This window comes from Piliocolobus tephrosceles, chromosome 6, assembly GCF_002776525.5.
Source record: "Piliocolobus tephrosceles isolate RC106 chromosome 6, ASM277652v3, whole genome shotgun sequence".
In the NCBI taxonomy this organism is placed as follows: Eukaryota; Metazoa; Chordata; class Mammalia; order Primates; family Cercopithecidae; genus Piliocolobus; species Piliocolobus tephrosceles.
The window spans coordinates 75,508,334-75,515,163 of NC_045439.1; the positions used below are offsets into that span (position 1 = coordinate 75,508,334).

The window sequence follows — 6,830 nt, forward strand, 5'->3', positions numbered from 1 at the left end:
AGTGATGATGAGCATTTTTTCATGTGTCTGTTGGCTGTATGAATGTCTTCTTTTGAGAAATGTCTGTTCATATCCTTTCCCCACTTTTGGATGGGGTTGTTTGTTTTTTTCTTGTAAATTTGTTTGAGTTCTTTGTAGATTCTGGAAATGAGCCCTTTGTCAGATGAGTAGATTGCAAAAATTTTCTCCCATTCTGTAGGTTGCCTGTTCACTCTGATGGTAGTTTCTTTTGCTGTGCAGAAGCTCTTTAGTTTAATTAGATCCCATTTGTCAATTTTGGCTTTTGCTGCCATTGCTTTTGGTGTTTTAGACATGAAGTCCTTGCCCATGCCTATGTCCTGAATGGTATCACCTAGGTTTTCTTCTAGGGTTTTTATGGTGTTAGGTCTAACATTTAAGTCTCTAATCCATCTTGAATTAATTTTCGTATAAGGAGTAAGGAAAAGATCCAGTTTCAGCTTTCTACTTATGGCTAGCCAATTTTCCCAGCACCATTTATTAAATAGGGAGTCCTTTCCCCATTTCTTGTTTCTCTCAGGTTTGTCAAAGATCAGATGGCTGTAGATGTGTGGTATTATTTCTGAGGACTCTGTTCTGTTCCATTGGTCTATATCTCTTTTGGTACCAGTACCATGCTGTTTTGGTTACTGTAGCCTTGTAGTATAGTTTGAAGTCAGGTAGTGTGATGCCTCCAGCTTTGTTCTTTTGACTTAGGATTGTCTTGGCAATGTGGGCTCTTTTTTGGTTCCATATGAACTTTAAAGCCATTTTTTCCAATTCGGTGAAGAAACTCATTGGTAGCTTAATGGGGATGGCATTGAATCTATAAATAACCTTGGGCAGTATGGCCATTTTCACGATATTGATTCTTCCTATCCATGAGCATGGTATGTTCTTCCATTTGTTAGTGTCCTCTTTTATTTCACTGAGCAGTGGTTTGTAGTTCTCCTTGAAGAGGTCCTTTACATCCCTTGTAAGTTGGATTCCTAGGTATTTTATTCTCTCTGAAGCAATTGTGAATGGAAGTGCATTCATGATTTGGCTCTCTGTCTGTTACTGGTGTATAAGAATGCTTGTGATTTTTGCACATTAATTTTGTATCCTGAGACTTTGCTGAAGTTGCTTATCAGCTTAAGGAGATTTTGGGCTGAGACAATGGGGTTTTCTAAATATACAATCATGTCATCTGCAAACAGGGACAATTTGACTTCTTCTTTTCCTAACTGAATACCCTTGATTTCTTTCTCTTGCCTGATTACCCTAGCCAGAACTTCCAACACTATGTTGAATAGGAGTGGTGAGAGAGGGCATCCCTGTCTTGTGCCAGTTTTCAAAGGGAATTTTTCCAGTTTTTGCCCATTCAGTATGATATTGGCTATGGGTTTGTCATAAATAGCTCTTATTATTTTGAGGTACGTTCCATCAATACCGAATTTATTGAGCGTTTTTAGCATGAAGGGCTGTTGAATTTTGTCAAAAGCCTTCTCTCCATCTATTGAGATAATCATGTGGTTCTTGTCTTTGGTTCTGTTTATATGCTGGATTACGTTTATTGATTTGCGAATGTTGAACCAGCCTTGCATCCCAGGGATGAAGCCCACTTGATCATGGTGGATAAGCTTTTTGATGTGCTGCTGAATCTGGTTTGCCAGTATTTTATTGAGGATTTTTGCATCGATGTTCATCAGGGATATTGGTCTAAAATTTTCTTTTTTTGTTGTGTCTCTGCCAGGCTTTGGTATCAGGATGATGTTGGCCTCATAAAATGAGTTAGGGAGGATTCCCTCTTTTTCTATTGATTGGAATAGTTTCAGAAGGAATGGTACCAGCTCCTCCTTGTACCTCTGGTAGAATTCAGCTGTGAATCCATCTGGTCCTGGACTTTTTTTGGTTGGTAGGCTATTAATTATTGCCTCAATTTCAGAGCCTGCTATTGGTCTTTTCAGGGATTCAACTTCTTCCTGGTTTAGTCTTGGGAGAGTGTTAGTGTCCAGGAAATTATCCATTTCTTCTAGATTTTCTAGTTGATTTGCATAGAGGTGTTTATAGTATTCTCTGATGGTAGTTTGTATTTCTGTGGGGTCAGTGGTGATATCCCCTTTATCATTTTTTATTGTGTCTATTTGATTCTTCTCTCTTTTCTTCTTTATTAGTCTTGCTAGCAGTCTGTCAATTTTGTTGATCTTTTCAAAAAACCAACTCCTGGATTCATTGATTTTTTGGAGGGTTTTTGTGTCTCTATCTCCTTCAGTTCTGCTCTGATCTTAGTTATTTCTTGCCTTCTGCTAGCTTTTGAATGTGTTTGCTCTTGCTTCTCCAGTTCTTTTAATTGTGATGTTAGAGTGTCAATTTTAGATCTTGCCTGCTTTCTCTTGTGGGCATTTAGTGCTATAAATTTCCCTCTACACACTACTTTAAATGTGTCCCAGAGATTCTGGTATGTTGTATCTTTGTTCTCATTGGTTTCAAAGAACATCTTTATTTCTGCCTTCATTTTGTTATGTACCCAGTAGTCATTCAGGAGCAGGTTGTTCAGTTTCCATGTAGTTGAGTGGTTTTGATTGAGTTTCTTAGTCCTGAGTTCTAGTTTGATTGCACTGTGGTCTGAGAGACAGTTTGTTATAATTTCTGTTCTTTTACATTTGCTAAGGAGTACTTTACTTCCAATTATGTGGTCAATTTTGGAATAAGTGCGATGTGGTGCTGAGAAGAATGTATATTCTGTTGATTTGGGGTGGAGAGTTCTATAGATGTCTATTTGGTCCGCTTGGTGCAGAGATGAGTTCAATTCCTGGATATCCTTGTTAACTTTCTGTCTCGTTGATCTGTCTGATGTTGACAGTGGAGTGTTGAAGTCTCCCATTATTATTGTATGGGAGTCTAAGTCTCTTAGTAAGTCTCTAAGGACTTGCTTTATGAATTTGGGTGCTCCTGTATTGGGTGCATATATATTTAGGATAGTTAGCTCTTCCTGTTGAATTGATCCCTTTACCATTATGTAATGGCCTTCTTTGTCTCTTTTGATCTTTGATGGTTTAAAGTCTGTTTTATCAGAGACTAGGATTGCAACCCCTGCTTTTTTTTGTTCTCCATTTGCTTGGTAGATCTTCCTCCATCCCTTTATTTTGAGCCTATGTATGTCTCTGCATGTGAGATGTGTCTCCTGAATACAGCAGACTGATGGGTCTTGACTCTTTATCCAGTTTGCCAGTCTGTGTCTTTTAATTGGAGCATTTAGTCCATTAACATTTAAGGTTAATATTGTTATGTGTGAACTTGATCCTACCATCATGATATTAACTGGTTATTTTGCTCGTTAGTTGATGCAGTTTCTTCCTAGCCTCGATGGTCTTTACATTTTGGCATGTTTTTGCAATGGCTGGTACCGGTTGTTCCTTTCCATGTTTAGGGCTTCCTTCAGGGTCTCTTGTAAGGCAGGCCTGGTGGTGACAAAATCTCTAAGCATTTGCTTATCTGTAAAGGATTTTATTTCTCCTTCACTGATGAAACTTAGTTTGGCTGGATATGAAATTCTGGGTTTAAAATTCTTTTCTTTAAGAATGTTGAATATTGGCCCCCACTCTCTTCTGGCTTGTAGAGTTTCTGCCGAGAGGTCTGCTGTTAGTCTGATGGGGTTCCCTTTGTGGGTAACCCGACCTTTCTCTCTGGCTGCCCTTAAGATTTTTTCCTTCATTTCAACTTTGGTGAATCTGGCAATTATGTGTCTTGGAGTTGCTCTTCTGGAGGAGTATCTTTGTGGTGTTCTCTGTATTTCCTGAATTTGAACGTTAGCCTGCCCTACTAGGTTGGGGAAGTTCTCCTGGATGATATCCTGAAGAGTGTTTTCCAACTTGGTTCCATTTTCCCCCTCACTTTCAGGCACCCCAATCAGACGTAGATTTGGTCTTTTTACATAATCCCATACTTCTTGCAGACTTTGTTCATTTCTTTTTCTTCTTTTTTCTTTTGGTTTCTCTTCTCGCTTCATTTCATTCATTTGATCCTCAATCACTGATACTCTTTCTTCCAGTTGATCGAATCGGTTACTGAAGCTTGTGGATTTGTCACGTATTTCTCGTGTCACGGTTTTCATCTCTGTCATTTCATTTATGACCTTCTCTGCATTAATTATTCTAGCTATCAATTCTTCCACTCTTTTTTCAAGATTTTTAGTTTCTTTGCGCTGGGTACGTAATTCCTCCTTTAGCTCTGAGAAGTTTGATGGACTGAAGCCTTCTTCTCTCATCTCGTCAAAGTCATTCTCTGACCAGCTTTGATCCGTTGCTGGCAATGAGCTGCGCTCCTTTGCAGGGGGAGATGCGCTCTTATTTTTTGAATTTCCAGCTTTTCTGCCCTGCTTCTTCCCCATCTTTGTGGTTTTATCTGCTTCTGGTCTTTGATGATGGTGACATACTGATGGGGTTTTGGTATAGGTGTTCTTCCTGTTTGATAGTTTTCCTTCTAATAGTCAGGACTCTCAGCTGTAGGTCTGTTGGAGATTGCTTGAGGTCCACTCCAGACCCTGTTTGCCTGGGAATCAGCAGCAGAGGTTGCAGAAGATACAATATTGCTGAACAGCGAGTGTACCTGTCTGATTCTTACTTTGGAAGCTTCCTCTCAGGGGTGTACTCCACCCTGCGAGGTGTGGGGTGTCAGACTGCCCCTAGTGGGGGATGTCTCCCAGTTAGGCTACTCAGGGGTCAGGGACCCACTTGAGCAGGCAGTCTGTCCCTTCTCAGATCTCAACCTCCGTGTTGGGAGATCCACTGCTCTCTTCAAAGCTGTCAGACAGAGTTGTTCGGGTCTGCACAGGCCTCTGCTGCTTCCCCTGTTGGTTTTTTAGCTGTGCCCTGTCCCCAGAGGTGGAGTCTACAGAGACAGGCAGGTTTCCTTGAGCTGCTGTGAGCTCCACCCAGTACGAGCTTCCCAAGGGCTTTGTTTACCTACTTAAGCCTCAGCAATGGCGGGCGCCCCTCCCCCAGCCTCGCTGCTGCCTTGTGGTTAGATCGCAGACTGCTGTGCTAGCAATGAGGGAGGCTCCGTGGCCATGGGACCCTCCTGGCCAGGTGTGGATATAGTCTCCTGGTGTGCCTGTTTCCTTAAAGCACAGTATTGGGGTGGGGATTACCTGATTTTCCAGGTGTTGTGTGTCTCAGTTCGCCTGGCTAGGAAAAGGGATTCCCTTCCCCCTTGCACTTCCCAGGTGAGGCAATGCCTCGCCCTGCTTCAGCTCTCCCTGGTCAGGCTGCAGCAGCTGACCAGCACCGATTGTCTGGCACTCCCCAGTGAGATGACCCCAGTACCTCCGTTGAAAATGCAGAAATCACTGGTCTTCTGTGTCACTCGCGCAGGGAGTTGGAGACTGGAGCTGTTCCTATTCGGCCATCTTGCTCCCCATTAACCTACTTTTTATCTCTATGGATTTGCTTATTCTGGACATTGCATATCAATAGAATCAGATAACACATGGCTTTTTGTGTCTGACTTTTTTCATTTAGCATAGTGTTTTCGTGGTTTGTCCCCATTGTGGCATATGTCTGTACTTCATTCCTTTTTTATGGCTGAGTAATACTCAGCTATTTGAATATACCAAACTTTGTTTATCCATTCATCAGCTGATGAACATTTGGGTTGTTTCACTTTTTGGCTATTATGAATAATGCTGATGTGAACTTTAAGCTTTTGTGTGGACATGTTTTTTAATTCCATCTAGGAGTGGAATTGCTGAGTCACATGGTAACTCTGTGTTTACTGCTTTGAGAAACCACTAATCTATTTTTCACGATGGCTACGTTATTGGCTTTTGTTACAGTTGTTGTTAAACAATCATTTTATTGCTTGAGTACCTAGACAAATATATGTGACCAGGGCAGAGGCTGTAGATGATTCATATTTCCCACTGGGAGGGAGAATTCGCTTGGTCTTATAGTATCGAGCCAAGTGGTGAATCCAGCTCTCTATCAGAATCAGACGGAATTTAGCATCCTTATTCTTTCTGCTGCTCTCAGGATGCTTTTGAACAGCAACTGATTTCTTAATTAAATGGTAGAGATCTTCAGGGAGATCAGGAGCAAGTCCCTTAGACTTAAGAAGTCTTAAGATGTTATTGCCTGTCGCAAAACGTACTTGTGCAGGACCGTGTGAATCTCTCAGGATCACACCGATTTGTGAAGGAGTTAGGCCCCTCTTGGCCAGTTTGTAAATCTCCTTCACGTCATCAGATGTCAACTTCAGCCAAGTGGGGACGCTGTGGCAATAGGGCAAAACCAACTGGGACAGGCCCTTCCCAGGAGCATGCATGCGACCCATGATGGCGCCGGTCAGGCAGCTAAAGTGTGGCTGCGTTATTAAACGTTCCCACCTGCAACATAGGAGGGTTTCACCTCCTCCCGTGTTTAAACCTCAGGATTCTCAAGGGTAAAGGGAAAGGACTGCCCAGGCAAGACCTGGAGAAGAAACACATGTGCCTTTAAAATAGGACTGGTGACTTATGGCCACTTGGCTTTCCTGACACCACACAGCCACCAACCCTGTCTTAACAGCACCACAGCTGGAGGGCAGGGTGCCTGTCCTAGACTAGGTCAGAGGTCAGCTGTGATCCATCCTCCCTCTGCCTCTTACACAGCTAAATGGTGCTGCTTCTAACCCTCATCACTCAGCTGCTTCTCACCCTAAGGCCTCCATCTGGCACTGTCTGCCATCCAGCTGCTGTTCCAAGTTCTGCTCAAGTAGCTAACAGTGTCACATTTCTAAACCATGCCTCTTGTAATATTTGAAGCTAAGGAATGGAAAATGGGTGATAGTAGTCCGTAAGAACCCAGAGCCAAAGC

At 42.3% G+C, this 6,830-nt stretch overlaps 1 pseudogene; it reads right to left on the reverse strand.

Moving 5' to 3' along the window:
* Nucleotides 1-5,826: 5,826 nt before the first annotated feature.
* Nucleotides 5,827-6,309, reverse strand: LOC111552774 (annotated as a pseudogene).
* Between the last annotated feature and the right edge of the window lie 521 nt (nucleotides 6,310-6,830).